We start from the raw sequence: 10,306 nt of genomic DNA, 5'->3' as shown, positions 1-10,306 counted from the left end.
GTCACTTTGTGTCTCTTTTTAAGGGTGTTTTTCATGTCTTTGTAGTTGTTTTGGTCCCTTTTTAAAATAATTGTATGTTCCTTTGTGGTCATTTTGAGTCTATGCTTGGTCGGTGCTTCTCTCTTTTGAGTGACACGTTGTAGGTGAAGGCGAAGGGGTCCCTGGGCCTGTGTACGCTATGCCCGTACAGTAATCCATCCATGTTTAAACGTCTTGCTTAATCAGTGAAAGCTCCAAAGATATTCAGTTGTATATGATACCAAATTTGATTAGTCGACCCATCGTTGCAGCTCTACTTAGCTCAAAACAAAACGCAAACTTTATTGTCTAACTATTCCAATTCTGAATAAAACACAAATACCTTTTTTGAGTCTATACATCTATCATTCTTGCAGTGCAACACACCACTCAAACATAATTTTTCCTGACCTGCAGACCACCAGTCTCTGTCTAAAGAAGGTTCATGCACTGCTGACTCAATGGACTCCTCCCTGAAAGGTTCTGACGGCTGCTCTCTGAAAGGTAAACCTAAAAAAAAAAGAAAAGAGGACGATTTTCGTAAGAGTGTCCACAAGAAATGTCTCCTAAATCTAAAATGGTCAGTACAGATATGGCCAGGAAGCAGACAGCCCATACGCTCCCACAGGCTTTTGGCCTGAATGTTACATACTTAAAGTGATGAGATTCTCAGGGACGTATCCAAAGCATCGTACTTCTTCTTACATCTGCAGAAAGACAACAGAATGTCATGCATTTTACAAATAATGGCAGCAATATGGGTCTACTCTTAACGCCTGTCTGATTCCATGTCAAATTTCCTTTCCAAATGGCATGCCCACAAGATAAGGTGTTGGTTGCTACTTTAAGGCTAAGCAAGAGTAAAAATGTCAATAAATCGTTGTGTTTTGCTCAGGGTGGGAGAGCTGGAGATGTCTCCGGAAAAAAACTATGAAGCAGTTTTCAATTTTGCTTCCCCATCAGCAGTGCCTACTCCTGTCATAACTGGAATCACTAAAGGTTCCGCTGCCCTAAAAAACGTGTGACATTTTAAGATGATATTACTGTTGATTACAATCACACCATTCCCAGGAGGCCGATTTTCCATTAGACATAGAGAACATGCCATACTGTAGATCATGTCATGCATCAGCACACAATGCCTTTTAAACATTAAAGGAGGAAGGGGGGTGGGGGTGGGGGGAGGTCTTGTAGATAAAAGTCACATATTTCTTCAGGCATTCCTGCTACAATTGCAGACATCCTCACATGCACCTTATGAACGTTCATGCAGGCTGCTTGGTTACGTGGCTGTGACAAGCGTTGTGAAAACGGTTTCAACGATTCAACAATAGAAGAAGATATTATCTTGCTCTTGGTTTAACAACTCAAATATCTTTTCCCTGAGATCAATAACGCACTGCTAGGGAAATTATTTGCAGTGAAACAGTGAGGGATCCCTTTCAAGTGATACATTTGCATTTTCATTGAGTGTTTTTGTTTTCTGAAGCCTTCTCTTCTCCCTTCTGGAAAGGTCAATGGGAAATGGTTGGTGTCTACTTTATCAGCATGAACCAACTCTCAAGTTCAGCCAAGTAAGAAATAAGATTATCTTTATAGAAGGCAGTGTGAGAATCTGGCCTTTGAATCTTATTCAGTAGAGTATTAATGTCTTAGTGGGTAGAATCAGCCCAAACTGCTATTAAAATAGCTCAAGTCTTGAGCGGGATGATTTCAATTCGCTGAGCCTCTCATGTTTAATGGAAATTGAGCATCTCACCTTTTTACATCAGTTGATCTTAACATTTAATAGATTATTTTAAGGATATTAATCTTTTCCATTATATCTTTTGTCGTGGATGAGGTATATTTATCTCAGGCCAAACAACTCATTAATTTCCCAGACACAAACCTCTGTACCTCTGAGGTGAGATACGAGAAAACTCTGGTGAAAATAGCAGCAAGAACCTACCATATAACTACATATAGGCATATCATTCAGAACTGGAAATGTCTTTTCTCCTCCATTATTTCCTGCATCAGATTGACATTTACTGAGAGCTACACTGTTTGATCCCACCATTAAGCCAAATGTCATTGCATGCGCATTATGAAACTTTCAAATTAACAAAGAGGGCTAACAGTATTGCAGTGTCAGGTTGGAAAAAAAAAATAGAGCTAGCTTTTCAACATAAGTAGCCATTCTTTTAGCCCAAACTGCTGATGACAGTCTCCAGAGAGAGCAGATGTTGTTGCCTTCTGGCTCTGGGCTTCACCGTTCCATCCCAGTAACCGCCTCTGTGCCTCCTGAGATTTGCAACTGTACAACCTGCTCTCTCACGGCATTCAGGTGACAAAAAAAACACTGATACAATCGGTGGCTTTTCCCGCCACCTATTGTAAAATGTCATCAGCCGTCAGCGGTTATTTGGGTTAAGTGCCCGGGACTGTGTGTGTAATAATAAAATATGTATGTATGCCAAGTGTAATGTACGTTTGCGTGTCTAAGATTCCGATATGAGAACATTAAACGGGCAGATTACGGCTTCTTTGAGGGATTTTGAAAAGGAAAAACATATTTTTCTCCTAAAAGTCATACAATCAATCATTTTCATAGCCTTTAGTGTGTCCTCATCTCTTGAGGTTGACATGGCGCATTGAAGTCATGTTGGCTCCATCACATCATATGACAACACTGAAATTGTGGTTGTTCATGTAATTGAATTTGCCAGTCTCTGATGCCTGTATTCATCTCCTGAGAAGAGAGCACAATTTCCCTCCAGATGTTTACATTAGCACCTGAATGGCATGAACATAATAATTTGTTCATGTTCCTGCAACAGACGTATGTTATACGTCAGGGATGTACACACCAGATCATATTTGCAAAAGGGTTGTGGATGCTGGGTTGTATACAATATAATCTATACACCTCTTTTATTTTCCTGCAGCGGCCAAATACTAAAAACTAGTTGGCAAACTGGCGTGATACAGAGAAACTATTATTATGCATTATTTATGCGGTATCAAGAGGCTGTTACAGCAAGTTAAAGATCCATACTTTATGATGAAATTAAAGAGAGACATGTCATATCTCTGCAGGCTTGAAGGAATTCAGTAGAAATCTCAGTCTAACTCCCCTTACAGGGTCAGAGTGTCTCATGCAACCTTTTTGAGGAAAGCACTCGGCACAACAAATGGACCCCGAACGGTTTGATACCTGCTGTTTGCACTCTAAAGGCAGCTCACTTGGGTTGACTTTGGAGACCCACCCGGACACTTTCCATCCCAGTAGAGTATTATTTCTGCCTGTGGCTGAATAGAACTTGAATAGGTGGAGGAACCTCCCCAGCAGAGGTCAGCTTTACTGTAAGTGATGATGTTATTTATTTGAATGGGCAAAAATTGATATATGGTATTAGGCAACTCAAACCCAAAATACATATTTTCCCTCTTACCTGCACAAGATGTAAAGATTAATGGCTTCCTCCTCTGCTGAGATGTAACGTTAGTTAGTTCAGATGAGCTGAGGAAAGCCTCTCTTCCACAAGTAGATGCTCTCTTCTTTTTGCACGGTTTTACGGTTGGAAATGATCGGTTTTGGACCGATAAAATCTGTTGAAGCTTGACATATTTAAATCTCTCTGGTCATAATGTTGGGTGAAAATGTTCCCCCTGAGCACAATTTGAAATGTGGTGCAGTGGAGCTCACGGCCGGAGCTGCAAGCCACCTTTTACGTTCAGCCTTTCCAAGCCGACCTACTGTAGAGCCAGTCATGGCGAGAAAGCACCCGCCGAAGGCCAGCCAGCACTAGGGAGAGGATGTTCCCATCCGACTGAGATAATGTTACAATCTGAAGTCACAGAGACCGCTGATGCCGTGGCTCTGCATCATTCTTTATAAACCCTGCCGATTCATTATTTTTAAGCTCAATAAACAGTTTATATTTGTACTGAATTTCTCCCAATTGTCCAGGACGTTAATATCTTCAGATGTGGACCCACCTTATTTTCTTTAAACGGAAACCCTGCTTAGCCCAAAGACTGGAAACATGGAAGCATTTAGACTGGCTCCGTCTGAAACGGGAAATTGTTCTTTAAAATGCTAGCTTTTTCTATCTTTATGCTTAGCTAAGCGTTCCCTGGTTCCAGCTTTATATTTAAGAGACAGGTATCAATCTATTAACGCAACAAGAAAGTGAATTAAAGATATTTCCTTAATACCACTCTGCCAAAGATGAGAGAAACATTCTCACTTTATGCTTCTTTTAAAGACAATTCAATGCTTTCTTGCCCAGGAAGAACAAAGGATTCCCTAAATTTAAAAGGATAATAAAAACAAAAAGACATGGTTAAATAGAAAAGGTTCCCTACAAAGCAGACGGCACAATAGGATTAGAAGATGGTTGAAGTGAAAGAATTACTGGAAGTCTTTTTCTGAAAATTTTCCTAAGCTGTTCTTGAACGGTGAAATTTCTTGAACATCGTTTCACCATTACTGTTCAAACTATTTCTCTCCACCTCCACAGGAATAATAGGAAAATAGCTAATATAAAAACTGAAATTGTATTCTTTCCTCTGTAAAGAGAGATGATTGCATATCAAGTTGGTTGGTTGAAGTACCTCCTGTGTAGGACTCCTGTGTGGTGGGAGAGGAAGCATTTTTCTTCCAACCAATGGAAGAGTGAGTCAGGTTTATGACTATGGGGAGCAGAGGGTGGCCTTTATTTCCCTGAGAAGAGTCATTATTATTGCCCTGCAAATTTATGACTTGCTTCTGGAGAGAACCTACCAGCAGAGTGCCTGTCATTTCTCTTACTATCTTATGCATTATTGATAAGTCTATGGTCCTATCATCCATTGTGTGCTAATGCCATAACTCAACAGCGGGAAAACAACATATACAGTATACTGTAGATGTGTAGAGTGAGTCTCTCTTTTGTTCTCTCCACTGTATTTTACACCACTTTTTTACAAGGACTTTCACCTGTTTGAAGTAAAAAGTTATGACCATACCAAGCATGATATCAACAACTTTGACCCCACTTAAAGAAAATACATCCATCATAATAAAATCCCTTTTTACGCATTCATAACTGCAAACCTCAAACAGAGGCAATACTTAAAACACACGCATCATTTAAAGAAAGATTCCCCTGCTGAATTGTCAATTGCAAAAAGATAGATAATTGGCTAATCAAATTTAAAACCAGTGTCATGAAGCAGTTTACGTGACCCTTGCGATCACATGAATGTCGACGAAACGCAGACGATGGCTTGAAACAGAGTAGACGTGGGCTATAATGAGCTTGCTGATCCACAGCAAGCGGCTCTGCATCAGACACAAGGGACTAGAGTGGTTTCTCGTTTTCATAATGCAGGTGAAAAACTGAAGAAAAGTTATAGTCATTAATGGTGCATTGTGTAAGAAATGCCCACATGCTCCAAAGTAATAGGGAGTAGAATTTCACCTCTACTAGGTCCATACCCTTAAAATGAATACTAACTACTAACGAACCGAGCAAACTGCTGAAAATCTGAGAGACAGAATAACACGACTATTTTATACTCTTTCTAATCATTCTAATGTAATATGAGTTAGCCATCTGTGTGTTTGCTGTGCCTCAGTGGGAGCCTCACGGTCCGTGTACGTTTCTTTATTGGCTGGTGTCCGGGTTTACGAAGACAAAGGAACGACTTGTGTTTTGGTTTTGACCTCCCCGCCGACGGGGGACTTCGCAGGGAAGGGGATCGTGGAGCGGCTCCGGGGGACGTAGCCTCAGTTAGTGGCTGTGGCGGCTGGACTTTAGTTGGCGAAGACCCACTTTGAATTATACAAACAGGAATGAGATATTTAAATGTGATAATCAGTGGTAATCATGTACAAATGCTTTATTGGGCTTTCCGAAATTACCACGTCGCATGAAAATAGCCAGAACAACTGATTAATCATGGAAGTCTGCTTCAATTAATGTCCTGAAAAATGGTTGCTATTAGCTATATATTCAGCAGTTACATGGGGAGATAATTAGATAATCATGCTGTTAAAGGCTCGGCCTCTTGCAACAAAGGATGCCCTCCTTTGACTCTGTCCTTCACCTGGCCGTGAACGCTGTTCAAAGAGAACGCAAGAACAAAAGAGCAAACAGGCTCAGACATCTTTCATTTTCCTTTATCAAAAGTGCCAGTAAATCTGCCATCTTTATACATGTGGAAGCGCATAAATTGTAGCTGTATGTATAGACTGCGTGCAACCACACACACACGCTCGTACATCAAAATCACTGCAGAGTACTAGACAAGTTAATCAGTGATGTTTTATTTGGCACCTCCCACATGTGCTACCTCTTTCTCTCTGTCTCTTTCCTCCAAAGCTCCTCTCAGTGAAGGACCCTTCAGACCAGCAGCAATCATCCTATTTAGACAGCTGAGGGCTGCTTTTTGAAACATGGTATTGTATAATACGGCCTGCGCTTGCAATCATGCTCTTCACTCTGCAATGATGAGGCTAATTTCAGTCTTTTGTGTATATTTTGCTTATTTGCTTGTTTTATATAATCAGTTTAATTCAACTGCAAAAACAAGCTTGTTTTCTCATAAGTCATGTTATGAACTGATCTCATTGGTCTTGTTTTTAATTTAGGTTTTATGCTTTTTTGTTGGCAAAGCATGCTCTAAGAACCTTTTTTTAAATAATTTCTCAATACCATACGCATATTGGATATTTTGTCTTTGCCTTCTTCTTGATTTGATAGTAAAAATATGCCAGAGTGACACATTTTCATGTAGTGATGCATCCTGAGCTGCAACAGTAAAGGAAGATAAAGACTTAACAAATTTGTTTATTAGCTACCCACATTCTGAAGCTCAGCCAATCCATCACCACTGAACGACCTTATGAATACATTACAATACATTAAAGCTGATTGGCTGCGCAGGAGTCAGTTTGTGAGTTATGTGGTTTGTCATTCTGTTGCATTAGCTCCTAACTCTTCTCCATTAAAAAGATAGATACCACTGCAACTGCTTGCTAAAAATCTCTGTGTCAAATAATTGGTTGAGGTGTAATTTTCCACATGAGAGAAATAAAGGAAATAATTTCTAATTCCTACTTTAGGCTTCAGTGGAGCTTGCACGCGTATTGCAGAACAAACAAATACTAAAAGGTTGATCATTGATTTGTGTTGCCTGGCAGGAACAGGAATGACTGGACCGATTTTTAGAGGGGAAACAAAACTAAAACAATAGAACTGTTGAAATGATGTGAAATAATACATAATTCATACACAGACACAGAGCTGTCCTTAATAATAATTACATGGACCAAAGCATCTAAAGCTGCCACTAAAGCTGCAATAATATGTAATCAATACTGTTAATAAAACGGTTTAGAAACCCAAACTGCTGCAGTTCAGTTGCCATTGATTGCAGTTAAGTTACAGAATAAGTCCTTCTTTGCTAGTAAAGAAGATCCAGTGTCAAGAAAATACTCAGTGACACTTAATCCTTAATTGCACCCAAACAAAATCAGTAACAGGGTCCAACGGACCTCAAATAACATAACAGCTGAACTATGACCATGAGGACTGCCTTTAACAAATAAGGGTTCATTAAAAAAGCTAAATAAACGGTGAAAAGTTTGCAAAAAGCACATTAATATATGGTATGTTTGCAAATAGTTTTCTATTATCTCATCACACTGAAGCAGAAAGAGATCTGTGACCAGGCAGAGCTACTGTAAGTGCTGAAAGTTGTTATGACAACTGTATTTAAAATTCTAATAATTTAATTAAAGCATTACTGGAACTGAGGCTTTATTCAAAATATATTGCTGAAGAGAAAGTTACTCCAATGGAAAGTAATTATAGTCATTTAGTTTTATTCAGAAACACTAGGGTGGAGACAACAAAAGGCTGAGAACCTGCATGCATCAACACACGCTGCGTTTCTGTTCCTATGCTTCCCATACTGCTAAGCCCCAATGCTTCCTATAGCTTTACACTTTATACATCCAAACCCATATGTAATACACTTGTGCATGTGTTTGTTTCTAACACGGCTTTTATAAAGAAAGTTTCTTATTAGGGTTGTGAGGTTTGAAGTCGGTTTCTCGCATTTAAACACACAATATGTCATTTTCTGCTACGAGGGGTCTCTAAATCGAAACCACAACAAAAGACGGTGTTTGGTGGCGTCCATTGTTGTCATTGTAGTCAGCTTCTCCCAGTAAGGATTCCTTCATTGTTCATCGTTCAGCAGGTTTTTACCAGGAGCCAAATTATCCTGGAAACCAGGAATTACACAGAATAAAGCAGTTTCACGTTAAAAATCAGTGTTTCTCCGACACTCACAACGGATGTCCTGGAGAGGGCTGCCAGCTGAGTTGCCAGTAATGTGTGCTCAGCTTGTTTCTATGATAATGTAAGATCCAGATGTTCAGGAAGTTTTTACCGGGAGCCAAATTATCCACAGAGGTGTCATCCTCGCCAAAACAAACGGACCAGGTGATTTAAAACCGGTAAAAAGACCGTTTTTTGAAGTGAAACGGCTTTATTCAGCTTGTTTTTCTAATAACTTAAGATTTAGACATCTGTTTAAAATATATGGTTAAAAAGAACCAACTGGAATCGTAAAAATGTGTCTTGGAAACATTTAGTATAATGTAAGTACACAACTCTATATATATCTAACATAGACTTTCAGCATCGCCCTCACCCAGAAAATAATTTACAGTTTATAAAACGATTTCTGTTAACAAGGCAGATTAGGTGCAGAGGCATGATTTACATATAAGATGTTATAACAAGATTTCTTCACACAAAACCTCGTGTCACCAAAGTTCATGTCATACTTGACCGGCAAAATGGAACCACGCCATTTGTGCTGTGACATCCGTTGGTACATTTCCAACCTCTCTTTTAAACAGAGTCAAAGTTTCCTAAAGTGCAGACTGGTTTTAAGACAGCTTAATTGAAATTCATTATCATGCTTTGTCAATGATTTATTTAGAAAAAATCCTCATTACTGTGCTGCTTTAATTAAACATATTCCTGCCGTCTCAATTAGGCTTTTAGCCGAAGTGACTGGTTAATACAGCTTAGAGGTGCAACTGAAATAATTAACCAAATCATAGAATTGCTTGAAATCTGCTCTTATTTAGACTTAGTACAAGCGTAAGGCTGGAGTTAGACTCATCTTTTCTAATTGTCCACAAAAAGAAAAAACTTTCCTACCAAAGGAAACAAACAACGACATTGTCCGACCGTGGCCTCGAGAACGACACGCAGGTGCACTTTCTGATCTGACGCGTCTATCGGCAGGACTGCATCATTTGTTCCTTTTTTTAAAACCTTTACCAATCAGAAAATGATATTTATTTTTTAACAACGTTATACTTTTGGTTAGATTAAGACACAGACACAACTTGATTCAGGGAAAGAACATGATTTGTGCTCAAATAAGTGCATTTGTAAAGGTTAGGGGAGCTTTGTCGTCATCGTGACTGATAAACACTTGAATAAGGTTATGGAATAATGACATTGACTGCTGATTGGAAGCATAAACGAAAAGCGCTCTCCCATGTCTAATATTTTGTTGACCGTCCACCCACTCCTCACCATGCAGACGTCCTCAGGCTGTAAGTGTCATCTGACTTCCTGCGTTGCTCCCACTGTAATCACTATGGCTGTTGGAGTTGTTGTTTTTTGACCGGCTCTCAGAGTTTCAGCAGTTTGGTTGAATCTTGGGTATTCTTGCCTTGCTGTTAGTTAGTAGTTAGTCACTTTTCATTGAACTGATGACTGTATATGTAGATTGTATTGGAGGGGGAGTGCTGCCCTAGCATTATTTGCATGTGGCCAGGCATTACACATCGCCCTTTTAAACTGAAATTGATTTTTATTGTGGCCCTTTTTTTTTTTTGTGGAGGCTTGCCGCATGCAACCCCACTTTAATCCCAATTATCCCTTTTAAGTCCGTCCATTGAGTCTGTTAACAAGAACACAAATATGTAATATCCTCTAAAAGTGTTTTCATTTGAGTAGTTTCACTTAGCTAGACCTTGAGACTGTTTTTCAAAATGTCTAAAGAATACTTTTGAAACCCACAAACAAGAACATCAGGTTCTGAATGACTTTCTTTCCACCTGTGTAGCTATTGATGACTTTTTAAAAAACTGTTACTCAACTACATGAAATCTGAAAGAATTTGAGAAAACCCATTGTGTTCATCCATACTGTGTGCTGCACACAAAGGCATCCCATTTCTGTTGCCATTTCCTTTCGAGAGAACCCATAGGCTCTACTTTAAA

The sequence above is a fragment of the Cottoperca gobio genome, chromosome 7, assembly GCF_900634415.1.
Source record: "Cottoperca gobio chromosome 7, fCotGob3.1, whole genome shotgun sequence".
NCBI lineage: Eukaryota > Metazoa > Chordata > Actinopteri > Perciformes > Bovichtidae > Cottoperca > Cottoperca gobio.
The sequence above is the reverse complement of the archived record's forward strand: the minus strand, read 5'-3'. Positions refer to the sequence as shown.